A 14,998-nucleotide genomic window follows, 5' to 3' on the forward strand; every position below is an offset into this window, starting at 1 on the left:
CCCACATCCTCCCATCCCCTTGTAAAAAAAAAATCCTTTCATTCTGTATGTGTTTATACGATGGAAACAAAACCCAATAAAACATTTTTTTTTTAAACCATACTTCCTACTCTCCATGTCTCCTTCAACACATGAAATCCCGCTGGCCCGTTAGTATTTCTTGGCACTTATCCTAAATGTGCACCCTCGCATTAATGAAAGACACAGCAGATGGACAACGTATATTGAGGGCAATGTCCGTCTTTGTCGTCAACAGAAGACCATAGGACAGACACGCCTGCATCGCGAACCTCGGCAAAAGCTGTAAATTCTTCCCTCAATTCACAATATGCTCCGTTCTGACATTGGAAAGACCTGAATGCATCCCATATAAGGTTTGGGGTTTCAGGGGTGAGCTGAGGCTCCTGGGGGAAGTCCTGAGGCAAGTCGCTGCATTTTCTGTCCTCCAAACAAATGGTTCACAAATTAACTTCCAAGATATGAGGTGGAAGTGCCTGTAGCCCAAGTAATTGTCCACATTGCACACAGTCTTTAGAGTCAGTGTCGGAAACATAATAAATAATAGTGAGTGAGCAAAACATTGGACAAAGAGGGAGAAAATTCCGCACTCGCGAAAGGAATTTGAGGCCCCCTTTGTTTGTAATTTATGGACCTGGGTGGCTTCTGCCCTGTTACACGCACTATTCCAGTACTTCTGGCATGCATACGTTCATTCCAGCTCAATGAGATCTCAAAAGTGGTGCAAAAGTCAACAGAAGCAAAGCAGGCAGGTAGCCTCACAGTTCTGGACTTACCGGGAACATTAAAGGCAGCAAGGAGAGGGTAGTAAATATATTTTATCTGCAGGATTGCCGGTCGCACCATTTCATCAGAAGCAGGCGAACGCTGTCCGGAATTTTATGTTCCAACTGAAGTGCGTGTCAGACGAATCAAAGGACACCCTTTTTATGGAGCAATCGAGTCCCCACTGGGCAAATCGGGTGACCTAATGTTGCACAATTGTCACTTTCAGTGATTGAAGAGATAATGTCAGAATTTCTGCTTCAACGCACACGGCGGCTGTCATTGGGCAATGGTGCACCTCAGCAACAAGCTTTGAAGTCACTGAACGGAATGCACGGTAATCTCACAGGGAATGCGCTCCCGGCACAGCCCCAATCCCTCATACTAAAGTCTCTCCTGGGTACTTGATAGGTATTTTGAGGAATGGTTATAGCACAGTCAGAATAGTTTTCAAGTGTATGTATTGATTTCACAATGAAAATTATATTCTACCGTTATTGGTGCTAAACCTGCCCTGCTGTTCGAACCCAACTCCAACTTGACTGACGGCAACGCTGCTCTAATATTATTGTTGTGACGTTATCCTGATAGTGGTGTCATCTGTTTTTTACAGCACAGAAAGAGGACCCTTCGGCCCATCGTGTCCGTGCCGGTCATCAAGCTGAATTTACTCTAATCCCATTTTGCAGCACTTGGTCTGTAGTTTTCATCCTATGACATTTCAAGCGCACATCTAAATATTTAAATATTGTGTGAGTTAACGCCCCTACCACCCTTTCAGGCAGCGAAATTCCTTAAATGTTGTGGACCCCTCCTCTCAGAGGAAAAGTGCGTTCCTATACACCCTATCTTCGTCCGTCATAATTTTAAACACCTCAATCAGTTGTCATCCCAGCCTTCTCTGTCCCAAGGAACACAACCGCAGCCTATCCAACCTCTCTTGATGAGCTGAAACGTTCACCCCAGGCAACATCCTGGTGAATCGTCTCTGCACGCTTTTTAGAGCAATCAGATATTTTCTATTGTGTGGCAATCAGAACTGCACAGGGCACTCTAGCTGTGGCCTGACCGACGTCTTCTACAGCTTCATCATAACCTGCCTGCTCTTATAGTCTATGGCCCGGCTAATGCAAGCACCCTATACCACCTTAACCATGTCTACCTGTCCTGCTGCTTTCAGAGACCTATGGGCATGCACTCCAAGATCCTTCTGATCCTCTGTACTTCCTAGCATCCAACCATTCATTGTATATTCCCTTACAGTTAGTCCTCCCAAAATGTATCACCTCACACTTTTCAGGGTTAAATTCCATTTGTCACTGTTCTGCCCATCTGCCAACCCGTCTATATCGTCCTGTAACTTAAGGCTTTCTTCCTTACTATTAACTACAATACCCAATTTTGTGTAATCTGCAAATTTACTGATCATACTTCCTCCATTCACATCCAGATCATTAATGGACACTACAAACAAAAAAGACCCAGGTGACATGTCTAAACATCCGTAGGCCTTGACATCTTTCATCATGAAGTGCTTCGTGAGGTTGGCCATGAGACCCTTCGACTCCAGACTCCCAGAATACCTTGATCCACTGCAATTTGCATAATGTCACAACCAGTCCACAGCAGTAACCATCTCTCTAGCCCTACATTTATCTTTGGAGCGTCTCGTCAACGTGGACTCCGAAGTCAGACTCCTTTTAATTGTTTTAAAATATTTTTATTGAGGCATTTATGTGTCCATTAAATAGAACTTAAACCAAAAAGAGAACGAACAGGAAAGCTCATAACAAATAAATTTCACCCCACCGCCACACTCTCCCGGCCGTTCCCCTCCACCCATCCTGCCTTTGTCATTTTTACCCCCTCCATTCCCTTCCCTTTAGACACCCACCCCCAACTGCTGACGTCTTAGCTATCCTTGAAGAAGTCGATAAATGGCGTCCATCTCCAGGCAGCACCAACGCCCCCCCCCCCCCCCCGCGCGCTCCACTGACCCTCTCAAGGCGAACTTGATATTTTCCAGCCTACTAAATTCCATCAGGTTACTTACCCTAGCCTAATAAATTCCATGAGGTTGCTTATCGACACCCGGCTTCGGCGAGCCCGAGACCCTCCATTCCAACAAAATCCATCTCCGGGCTACCAGGGAGGCAAAGGCCATAACGTCGGCATCTCGCGTCCCGTGGACTCACGGGTCTTCGGACACTTAGAAAATCACTACTTCTGGACTTGGGACAACCTTCACCTTCGGAAACACGGACATTACACCAGCGAAGCCCTGCAAGAACCCCTTCCGATTCGGACGAGCCCAGAAACATGTTGACATGGTTCATGGGCCTCCCCGTGCACCATCCACACTTATACTCCACCCTCTCGAAGAGCCTGCTCATTCTGGCCATCATAATATGCTCCCTGTGATCTATTTTGAATTGAATAAGGCTAAGCTAAGCCAAGTGCATCAACAGGGTGTATTTACTCTCCTCAAAGCCTCGTCCCATAACCCAGCCCCCAGTTCCCTACCCAGTCCTTTCTCCCATGTACGTTTATCTTCTACAATCGGGGCTCCCTCCCAATCCTTTAATTCCTTATAAATCCCCTGTTTTGACACCATCCTGTCCTGCAGCCTTGGAGGCGGCAGGTCCGGATAAGGACGTCACATGCTTCCTAACATAATCCCGTACATGTAAGTACCGGGACCCATTTCCTCTGGGCAGCTCATACACCTCTTCCGATTCCTCTCGGCTCGAAAAGCTGCCCCCGACAAATAGGTCCCCAAACCATTCGCTCCCCGCACGCTGCCATCCCCGGAACCCTGCATCCAGCACCACCCCACCCTTCACTATGATTTCCACAAATCTGTGCCCGGACCGAGGCACCCTCGAGCCTTGGGTGCTTCAGCCACTGTCCCAACGCCCTCATGGCTGCCACCACCACCAGCGAGCACGTGGAGTACCTGTGCAGCGAGAATGGCAGAGGCGTCGTCAACAGTGCCATTATGCTTCTTCCCTTACACGAGACTGCCTCCACCACTCCCATATTGAACCCAACGTGACTATGCACTTCGTGACCATGGTTATATTCGGGACACAGTAATAGTTCATTGTGTTTGGCAAAGCCAGCTCCCCTCCCCGCCACCCTCTCCCCTCCCGCATCTCCGTCCCAGCAGCACCTTCTTTGCCTTAGGGGATTCCTCTGCCGACTTGACCTCCGTGTTCAAAGCATTAATTTCCTGAAAAAAGGCCTTTGGAATCACGATCGGAAGGTTCTGGAAACAAATAGGAACCTCGGGAGTTGCATCATTTCCACAGTCTGCATCCGCCCTGCCAACGTCTGCGGGAGCATGCGTCATCTCTTCAAATCCCCCCCCCCTGCACCTGCTCTACCAACCATGCCAGATACAATTTATGGAGCTGTTCCCATCCCCGCGCCACTTGGATGCCCAAGTACCTGAAGTTCTTCCCCACCACTATAAACGGCAGCTCGCCCAACCTCCTCTAGTGCCCTTAACCGGATATGAAAAGCCTCACTCTTCCCCATGTTTAACTTATATCCGGAAAACCAGCCTAATTCCTCGAAAATGTTCATGACCACCCTTCCCCCCCCCCCCCCACTCACATATATCCCAGGGGGCCCGATATGGAATGAAGAAGATTGTCTGCACATAGCGAAACCCTGAGCTCCCCCCCCTCCCCCTTCGCCCACGCAGTATCCCTTTCTAACTCCTGTACACTGTAAGAGCCATTGCCAATGGCTCTTTTGCCAAAGCAAAGAGCAACGGGGAGTATTGGCACCCCTGCCTTGTCCCACTATGTAATGCAAATACCCCAAACCCACCACATTCGTCCTTACACTTACTATCGGTGCCCTATACAACAACTGGACCCAACCCACAAACCCCAGTCCTAACCCGAACCATCCGAGTACTTCCACAGATATTCCCACTCTACCCGATCAAAGGCCTTTTCAGCGTCCATATTGACCGCCACCTCCACATTCTGCCCCCCTGAGAGTATCATTATCACATTCAATAAACATTTAATATTCGCCAACAGATGCCTCTCCTGTACAAACTCCGCCTGGTCTTCCCCTATCACCCCCCAAAACACTGGCTTCAATCCACGAGTCCAAGACCTTTCCCAACAGCTTGGCATCTACATTTAGCAACGATATCGGCGGTAGGACCCAAACTGCTCAGGGTCCCTATCCTTCTTCAAAATTAAGGCTAGGCACCAGACGTCTAATCTCCGTTGCGGTTGCTGCCCCCACCTCCCCCCGCCCGTCCATTTGCAAGTCAACCCAATGTGGCGCGTGGTCTGAGACCATAATCGCCGAATACCTCGACTCCTCCACCCCGCCAGCAGAGTCTCTTCCACCATTAAATAATCGATCTGTGAGCACACCCTGTGCACATGGGAGAAGTATGAAAATTCCTTCATCCTCATCCTCCCAAACCTCCATGTGTCGAAGGCGCCAAACCTCCATGTGTCGAAGGCGCCCCTCCCCGCCCGCCATGAACTTAATGAACCTCTTCAGCTCCTTCGCCAACGTCCACACCCTCCTAGACCCGGGACTCGACCAGTCCAGTCTCGGCTCGATAATAATAAGTCCCCGCCAGCCCGCATAATCAGTCAGTGCGAGTCCAGGTCCGGAATCTCACCCAACAACGCCTCCTGAATTCGACATCTTCCCAGATTGCGGCATAAACATTCAACAGGACTCCTGACAGCATATCCAATTTGCCAATCAGCATTACAAACCTTCCTCCCGACTCTGCTGATATAGTCCCACCTCAAATGTTACTCACTTATTGTTCAGCAACGCCCCACCCCCTTACCCCCCCCCCCCCCCTCCCGCATCTTCATGTCCAATCCTTCGTGAAAAACATGCCCAACCCACCCTTTGCTTTGCCGAGTCTGGGCCCGATATTCAAATGCATTTCCTGCACAAATGCTACATCCACCTTTAAGCTCATCAGGTGCAAAAACATGCATGACCACTTGACTGGCCAATTCAGCCCGCTCACGTTCCATGTAACCAGCCTGGTCGATGGATGCCCTACTCCACTCGCTGCCGATCAACTATAACCCTTCTTGGGCCAGCCCCTGCCCGCGTCACGCCATCCTCCCGGCCCGCCCGCAGTCACCAATTCCCGCCTTATTGCACATAAACAGTCTCACCCTCGTCAGCAATCCCGCTCCCACAAACTAAGCAACAAGCCCACCCTCCTAAAACATCTGCAGCCCCCCCCCCCCCCCCCCACACACACACACACCGCGGTGCCGTGAACTACCGCCCCCAGCTAGCCCGGTCGCCCCTGCCCATGGTGCCAAGCATTCAATCCCTCCAACCCCCACCCCATTGATTCCCGGCTGGGTACAGCATCCGAAACTTCACTCCCTTCTTAAAGAGGACAGCCTTGACACAGTTGTACCCAACTCTCCTTCTCGCCAGCTCCGCGCACAGGTGCTGGATACCCGGAATTCTATACCCTCCCAGGTACCTCTGCACGTCTGCCCGGCCCTCCATAACATCTCTTTATCTAAGAACCGGTGTAACCTCGCCACCATCGCTCTCGGCGACGCGTTCGCCTGCAACCTCCTCATCAGCGCCCTATGCGCCCGATGGACCTCCAGGGGCCGATCGAAGACCCCTCCCCCATTAGCTCCTCCAACATTTTGGCTACGTAAGAGCCTGCGGCCACTCCGTCGATGACCTTTGGCCTCCCAAATATTCTCAAAGTTTGACTCCGGAAGCGCTTCTCGAAATCCTCCACTTTCGCCTTGAGCCACTTCTGTGTCTCCATCAGCATCACAATTTCAACCGCCAATGAGATAGGCCGCTCCTCATGCTCCCCCACCGCCTCATCCACCTTTTGGAATGCCAGCCTCAGACCCACACGGTAGATCCCCACCATCAGCGGGTCTACCACCTTTGCCTGGTCCTCCTGAGTCTCCCTTCTCTGCTGACTGAACTTTTCGTTCGGAAAGTCCACCAAATGCTCTGTCAACCATTGGGCTAGGAGGGCTGATCCCTTGCTGTCTACCCTCATTCCGTGAGTGCATGAAGAGATTCGTGTTCTTGCAGCTCCTTTCTTCTGAACCTACTTCTGGTGCACGAGTCCATTCACCGATCTCGTCAGTGGAGTGTAACCTTCCTCTACTACCTCTACACCTTTTGTCCTCCAAAGCATCCAACCGGCAACTAAGGAAAAGGACCAAAACAACAACCTTGAGCGGGATGTGTGAACCCTCACTCCATGGCCGCCACCGGATTTTCCACACTCCGATTAATTGACGACAGCCCCGCGTTTAACACCATATTAACGTTCCAAACCAAGGATTTGGTTCCTCACTCTGCAAATGGAGCTTCTACTGATTGACCCATAGCCCACAATCAGTAACGGTGAAGAGCAACACATCTTCTAGGTTAGTCCTCAGTACCAGGGCCCGTGGGGCTGCATACCTTAGCCTCCTACGATTATTCCAATACACACAGGACTGTGTGACAAAAGTTTGCTCCAATTCCATCTACAACTTTTCTGACGACACGACCGTGGTGGGTCGGATCTCGTACAATGGTGATTCAGAGCGCAGGAGGTAAATAGAGAACCTAGTGCAATGGTTCAACGACAACAATCTCTGCCTTAATGTCAGCAAAACTAAGGAGGTGGTCATTTACTTAATGAAACAAAGTATCGTAAACACTCCTGCCTGCATCAATGGTGATGGCTGACAGCTTCAAATTCCTTGGTGAGCACATCACCAACAATCTGGTCTGGACCACCCATATTGACGCAACAACCATGAAAGCACAACAGCGCCTATAATTCCTCAGGATTCTAAGTGAGTTCAGCATGTCCACCTTGACTCTTACCAATTTTTATAGATGCACCATAGAAAGCTTCCGATCTGGCCGCATCACTGCCTAGTATGGCAACTGCTCGACCCAAGACCGTGTGGAACTACAGAGAGTCGTGAACACAGCCCAGTCCATCGTGCGAAACTGACTGCTATCCATTGACTCTGTCTCCACCTCCCACTGCCTCAGGAAAGCGGGAAGCACAATCAAAGACCCCTGCCACTCGGCTTATTCTCTATTCCATCCTCTTCCACAGGCAGGTGATACAAAAGTCTGAGAACGCACACTAACGGGTTCAAAAACATCTTTATTCCCGTTGTTGCCAGACTCCTAAATGACCCTCATATAGACTGAACTGATCTCTCCACGCAGCTTCTCTGCTGAGTAGTACTACACTACTGTCTGCTTCACCCGATGTCTGTGTCAATGCATTTAGATTGCGCATTTATCGTATGTCCTATGTTTTGTCATGTATTGAATTGTCTGTCTGGACTGTACGCAGAAAAATCCTTTTCGCTGTAGTTCGGTACACGGGATAACAAAACCAAATCCAATCCAAATCAACAGGAAAGGACACAGCACCAATCCGTGGGGAACACCAATGGACTCAGGCTTCCAATCACAAATACAACATTAGACCATCACCCTCTGCCTCGTGTCAGCAAGTTCGTTTTTCGTCCATGTTGCCAAATTTCCCTGGATCCCTTGTGCTCTACATCAACAGACTGTAATATCGCTGGGAGAGCCCAGACTCTACCATTATTCCTTGTGAAGTTACACAAACATTACTAGCCACGACCCTGCATTATTGAACGAAAATGGTTAGTCTCATAGATGGAAAAGATTCACGGTTGTGGTCATACAGTGAGTTTGCAATTAGATAGGTTCAAGATATGATGAAAGAAATTCCTGTGCGTTAAAGAATGGGAACAGATCGCCAGAGATTATTTAATAATTAACCAATGATTATTGAATAGCAGGTATATCTGCGGTCTCTTTCTCGTTGAGAACATTAATTTTAAATGCAATGGAGAGAATACATTGTGGAGGCGAGCTGCATTGATGCTGAGGGTCATGTCCTTGGCTCGACATATATTAAAGCAGGAAAATTTGGATATTTTATCAAGCATAATAAAAGTGATAATTTAACAAAGCTTTTGATCTTCGGGACTAGGGTCACATTATTGTATTTCGTTTGTTAGTCAGTGACACTGGCGATCGACAGAGAAACCTTACACGTAGATGTGCAGAAAGGATGGCAGAAACCTCTTTTTGCCAAGAGTTGCTTTGAGCGTGGAATATTTTGTCTCACGGTATGGTCAAGGGTAGAACAGGAGAGCATTTGAAGCCGGCATATGAAATGTGTATGGAGAATGAGGGACGCAAGTTTGGAATATTTTGAGTGATTTCTCATAAATTCGAGAACAGATCGAGTGGATGAAATGATCTGCAGTGATTCAATACATTTCTATTCGTTTCGTATGGCCCTTCAATTCCGACATTATTTCTCTTCATAACTTTCCACATTAGCAACATGCCGACGGGACATCTACTGATCAATGTATTAAAGACAAGCGCGCAGCAAGTTAGATCGCCAGGGGCGCAACAGTCACCCATGCCGTACAAGTTAACACTGTCTGCATGGCCTCTTCCATCGCATAATTATTCACTCTTGTTTGATGTGGAACGTTGCCCACGACCATAAGTCTGGAACACGTCGTGGCTATTCGGCCCGTCCTGGTGCTCCTCCATTTAGAGGGATCGTGGACATTTGCTGGCAGCGGAATTCTCTTGTCCCATCGGAAGAGACCCCTCCCCCTCTTCATCCCACTCAAATCCGCGGGTTTCGCGGTGGTGTGGTATCTCTTCAATGGGAAAACAGATTCCTAGCGGGAGGAGCAGCGAATGCCTCTGACAACAAACAGGTGCTGCCACCCGCCACCCAGAAAAGGCGGGAGGCTGGAAGATCCCATCCAATGACTGACCTGAAAAAGAACTGGATTCTCTGATCACCCAGCCGCGTAGTTTTCTGCATCACTGAATGCATTTCCCAATGAAATAGAGAGGTTTCCAGACTCTCAATATGTCAAGGGGAATTGGCAAAGTGTGGGAATATGATGTTAAAATAGGGAATCAGCCATGGTCACATTAAATAGCGAAACAGGCTCCAAGGGCCAAGCGCTGTATTCCTGCTTCTATTTTCTGTGTTTCTATTTTGAATCTTTTGCATTGGTTATAAACTTCATATTCTCATTACTATTTTGGGAAAGAGGATACTTTTTAATTAGATTCTCGCATACAATCTTATATTGATATTCGCTAATAGTGTTCTGCTGGAGGAAGAATCCTTCTCAAAATCGTCTGAAATGAACGTTTGGTACATGTTTCTACAATTGGTAAATGTTTATAAGGTGGTGGCACTGGTAATGTCTGAGTACCGAGAACATTTAGGACCAGAGGGCCCAATCTCAGTGTAAGGGCCACACATCTGAGAGAGAGATGAGGTGAAATTTCTTCCTGCAGATCCAATGAGTCTGTGGAATTGTTTACCGCAGACAGCTGTCGAGGCTGGGTTGTTCATTAACTTTGTTCAAGGCAGAGATACATTTATTTTGAATCAGTAACGGAATGAAAGGATAGGGGATAAGGCAGGAAAGTGGAGTTGAGGATTATGGTTGGGATTCTCTGTTCCGCCCGGCAGCCCACCCCTTCCCGTGGGTGTCCAGGCAGCATGGGGTGGCTTCATTGGGAATTTCCACTGACGACCACGGCCTTCATTGGTAGGAAGTTCCATGGGTGAGATTCTCTGTCCCAACAGCACCATTTTCCGGCGCGGCATGCCCCGCCATCAGCAAGATGTTTTGTTCCCACAGCCAGCCAATGGGGTTTCTCTGAAGTGGAGGATCCCGCCGACGGAGAATCGCACAGGTTTACCACTCTCTGAGTCAAAGGCGACACGGTAGCACAGTGGTTAGCATAGTTGTTTCACAGCTCCATGGTTCCAGTTTCGATTCCTGGCCTGGGTCACTGTCTGTGTGCAGTCTGCACGTTCTCGCTGTGTCTGCGTGGATTTCCTCCGGGTGCTCTGGTTTCCTCCCACAGTCTAAAGTTGTGCAGGTTATGTAGATTGGCCATGATAAATTGGCCTCAGTGTCCAAAAATGTTAGGTAGGTTTATTGGGTTCCGGGGATAGGGTGGAGGTGTGAACCTGAGTAATTGGTCTTTTAAAGGGCCGGTGCAGATTCGATGGGCCGAATGGCCTCCTGCACTGTAAATTCTATGATTCCAAATGTATCCAGCTCGGTCCTAAATGGTCCACGCCCAATTCTGAGACTCTGACCCCTTGTCTGGAACCCTGCCCCGTCCCCTAGCCAGAGGAAACAACATCTCTGCATTTACTCTGTCCAGTCCTCTGAGAATGTATTTGTTTCAATGACATCACCTCTCATTCTTCCAAATTTCAGTGAATACGTGCGCAGTCGACCCAAACTCTCCTCAGATGGAAATCCTTCCATCCCAAAAATCATTCCGATGAAGCTTTGCTGTGCTCCGGCTGTGTCAAGTATGTCGTTTCTTAGTTAAGGGTCTAAAACTGCACACAGTACTCCAGGTCTGATCTCACCAAAGCCCCGTAAATCTGCATTGACATATTCCGTACTCAAGCCCTCTTGCAATGAAGGTCAACCTATAATTTCCCTTCTTAACTGCTTGCTCTAGCTTCTGGCTTGATTTGAATGACTGGTGTACTCGGACACCCAGGTCCATTTTACCTCAACATATCCCAAACTATCACCACTTAAATAACACTCTACCATTCTGCTTTCCGTCCAAGTGGATAATTTCAACTTTCTCCACACGGTACTGCAGATGTATGTGCCACTCACACAACTTGTCTCAATCACCTTGAAGCCTCTTAACATCCTCCGCAGCTCTCACATTCCCACAAATGTTCGTGTTGACAACAAACTTGGAAATCTAGTTGTTCCTTCCCACATCCTATTCATTGATGCATCTTGTGAATAGTTGGGATCCAAGTACTTATCCCTGTGGGATCCCATTGATCACTTCCAGTTACTTCAAAAAATTCCAGTTTATTCCTACACTTTGTTTCATATCTGTTAAACAATTTGCACCCCATGCCAAGTTAAAGTGAATAATATAGAGGCATGGAAGGGGGAACGAGACAAACATTTGAGGGAGATGCAAAATAAGGAACACGGTACTGAATTCAGGTAAGGAAAGCTGGGAAAAGGCTCTATTGACTTATAATCAGTTGAGACTGATGCGTCCACAAGATGATAGCATATGGAGGAGGAATGACATAGAAGCTTATATTTTACCCTTAACAAGTGTATTCGTCAAACAGCTCAGTGGACACAAAGATTGGTTATTTCTGCACCGAATACTCAATGTGATGCCACAAAGTGTTAGGAAATCGCCACTTATGTCAGTTCTCATTTGTTTGCCGCCTGGAATCTATGACCCTGAATTACTGCCCCCAATGTTATGTGGTTTAACACTATAACTACATTTAAACACACTTGGTCGCCGCCGTACGCGTGAGCACGCAGTCCATGGGTGCGATTCTCCACTCCCACGTCGGTTGGGAGAATCGCCTGGGCCGCCAAAATTTCCGGGGACGCCGGTCCGACGCCCTCCCGCGATTCCCCCAAGCGGCGGGAGCAGCCCGGTCGAGTTTCGCGGGCCGCAGGCCGGAGAATCGCCGGAGACACCCAAAATGGCGATTCTCCGGCCCCCCCTCCCCCGCGATTCTGAGGCCCGGATGGGCCGAGCGGCAAGGCCAAAACGGCGAGTTCCCCCCGGCGCCGTCCACATCTGTTCACTGCAGTCGTGGGCGGTGTGTGAACGCTGGGGGGCGGCCTGGGGGGGGGAGGGGGGGCGAGGGGGGGACCTGCACCGGGCTTCACCTGCAATGTGGAGTGGCCCGCGATCGGTGCCCACCGATCGTCGGGCCGTCCTCTCTGAAGGAGGACATCCTTCCTTCGGCGAACCGCAAGATCTGTCCCCCATCTTCTTGCGGGGCGGATTTGGACAGGACGGCAACCACGCATGTGCGGATAACTTCCGTTATGCGGCGCCGGCCGCGTCACCTATGCGGCGCCGCTTTTACGCGGGCGACAAGGCCTGGCGCGGGTTGATGACACGGCCCCGATACTGGCCCATTGTCAGGGTATGAATCGGTCGGGACCGGGGCCGTTCCATGCCGTCATGAACCTCAACGGCGTTCACGACGGCACGGCCACTTCGGCATGGGGGTGGAGAATCCCGCCCCATAAGTCTTTCTTTTCTACTCAGAGTATTTAGTGAACTGCCTTTCACTAGTTTTTGCTACCGCCCTGCTGGAAAGTCAAACACTTGATATTGACCCTTAGCATCGCACCCAGATAATATTTTGAATCTATCGTGTATCCTATTTTATTTCAAATGCACGAACACACTTTTCTTCCACATGCCCAAAACGTGATAAACGCCTTTCGTTTGTCAACGCCAGCACTGCAATATTTCAGAGTTGATATTTCTAGCGGGTCACTGGTGGTTACTGGAATATTATGAAGGCACTTGCACAGGAACACAAAATGCACAATGCGTTGACCCTGTGTGGCTGATCGGATTGTGATATCAAATACAATTTCCTCCAATTAAACTGGCACTGGGGAGATATACGTATTATGTTATATCTATAGAATAACTGGGTCTGGTACAGAATATAAATATAGATAATCATTGAGTTACAATCTAGATGTGAAACCTAATTAGTTAAACACAAAAATAATTAAGATGACAGGGCATGTGATGCATTGAGGATGTAGCATGTTGGAATTGATGGATACAGTGTGATCAATTGAAACATAAGTGTAGTGGTGTTGAGTTCGATTATAGTACATGGTGGAGGAATGAGACAGAAGCGTACAGTTTTCCTTTTCCAAGTTTAATCTTCAAACATTTCAGTGCAGTTACAACCTAGCCTGGACGAGGGAAGTGGATGTACCATTGCCAGGTTTGCGATAACAATAATATTGGAAGCAAGTGGTGAGGATGACAGTCTACAGACAGTCATATGGACAGGTTAGGTGAGTGGGCAAAACTTGGCAGATCGAATGTAACATAGGAAAATGGGAGCTATGCACTTTTGTAGGAATATTAAAAGAGTTGAATATTATTTAAATAGAGAAATGCTGCAGAAAGCTGCAGAACAGATAAATTTGGGGATACACATGCATAAGTCACACAAAGCTGGCATACACATTCAGCAGGCAACTGGGAAGGAAAGTTGTATGTTTGTATTTATTTCAAAGGGATTGGAGCATAGAAATAGTTAATTCTTGCTATAAGGAAACAAGGCACTAATTAGACCATACCTGGAATATTGTGTATAATTTTGCTTCCCTCATCTCAGGAAAGATACACTGGCATTAGAGGCCGTCCAGAGAAATTTCACTGGGTTGATCCCGCATGCAGAGGGATTTTCTTATGAGGAGATGTTCAGTAGATTGGGCCTATACGCATTGGTGTTTAGAAGAATGAGAGGCAACCTTATTAAGACATATGGGATTCTCAGTGGGCTTGACAGGATAGATGTTAAAAAGATGTTTCTGATTGAGAGAGAGTCTAGGACCAGAGGTAATGATCGCAGAGCAAGGAGTCTTCCATTCAAGACAAAAAATGAGGTGTACTTTCTTCTATTAGAGGGTAGTGAACCTGCATAGTTCTTTTCCGCATAGGCTGGGTCGTTAAGTATGTTAAAGGCTGAGATAGACCAATGTTTAATCAGTAATGCGATAAGGTGGGACAGCGGGTTTGAGGGTTATCCCAGCATATCATTCATGATCTCATTGAATAGTGGAGCTAACTCAATGGGCCGAATGGTCTATGTCTGCTCTCATGCTATCTGGCTACCATCAGTTCAGCAATAACATTTCAGTTCAGCAAACAATTGCAGCGAAACATGATTAATGGCTTAGTTTGGATCCACATTCCTTGATAATTGGTTTTCTAAAAACGTTGGCTGTGTGGGGGGCGAACGTTTTTGTCTGGGAGATGCATGAGTTGGAGAAGCTTGATCGGTTACATTTATTGTAAAAGGAAGAGTTTGTTATAGCAAGCGTTGCTGTAAGGCTTGTCCTTGTTCTCCTTGAAGACACCGTGACTGAGCTGCTTTAGGCAGAAGGCGCAGACAAAGTGCTCCGTGTGGAATCTCACCCCATGGCTGTAATGCAGCGTCCATTGATGGGCTTTTGACATCCATTGCACAACGACCCCTGCCGCTGATGATAGTTCAACTCGCAGTAGGGCATTCCACCGACCTGAAAGAAACTGACGCTCAAAAACGGGG

This window comes from Scyliorhinus torazame, chromosome 4 (genome assembly GCF_047496885.1).
Source record: "Scyliorhinus torazame isolate Kashiwa2021f chromosome 4, sScyTor2.1, whole genome shotgun sequence".
Taxonomy (NCBI): domain Eukaryota; kingdom Metazoa; phylum Chordata; class Chondrichthyes; order Carcharhiniformes; family Scyliorhinidae; genus Scyliorhinus; species Scyliorhinus torazame.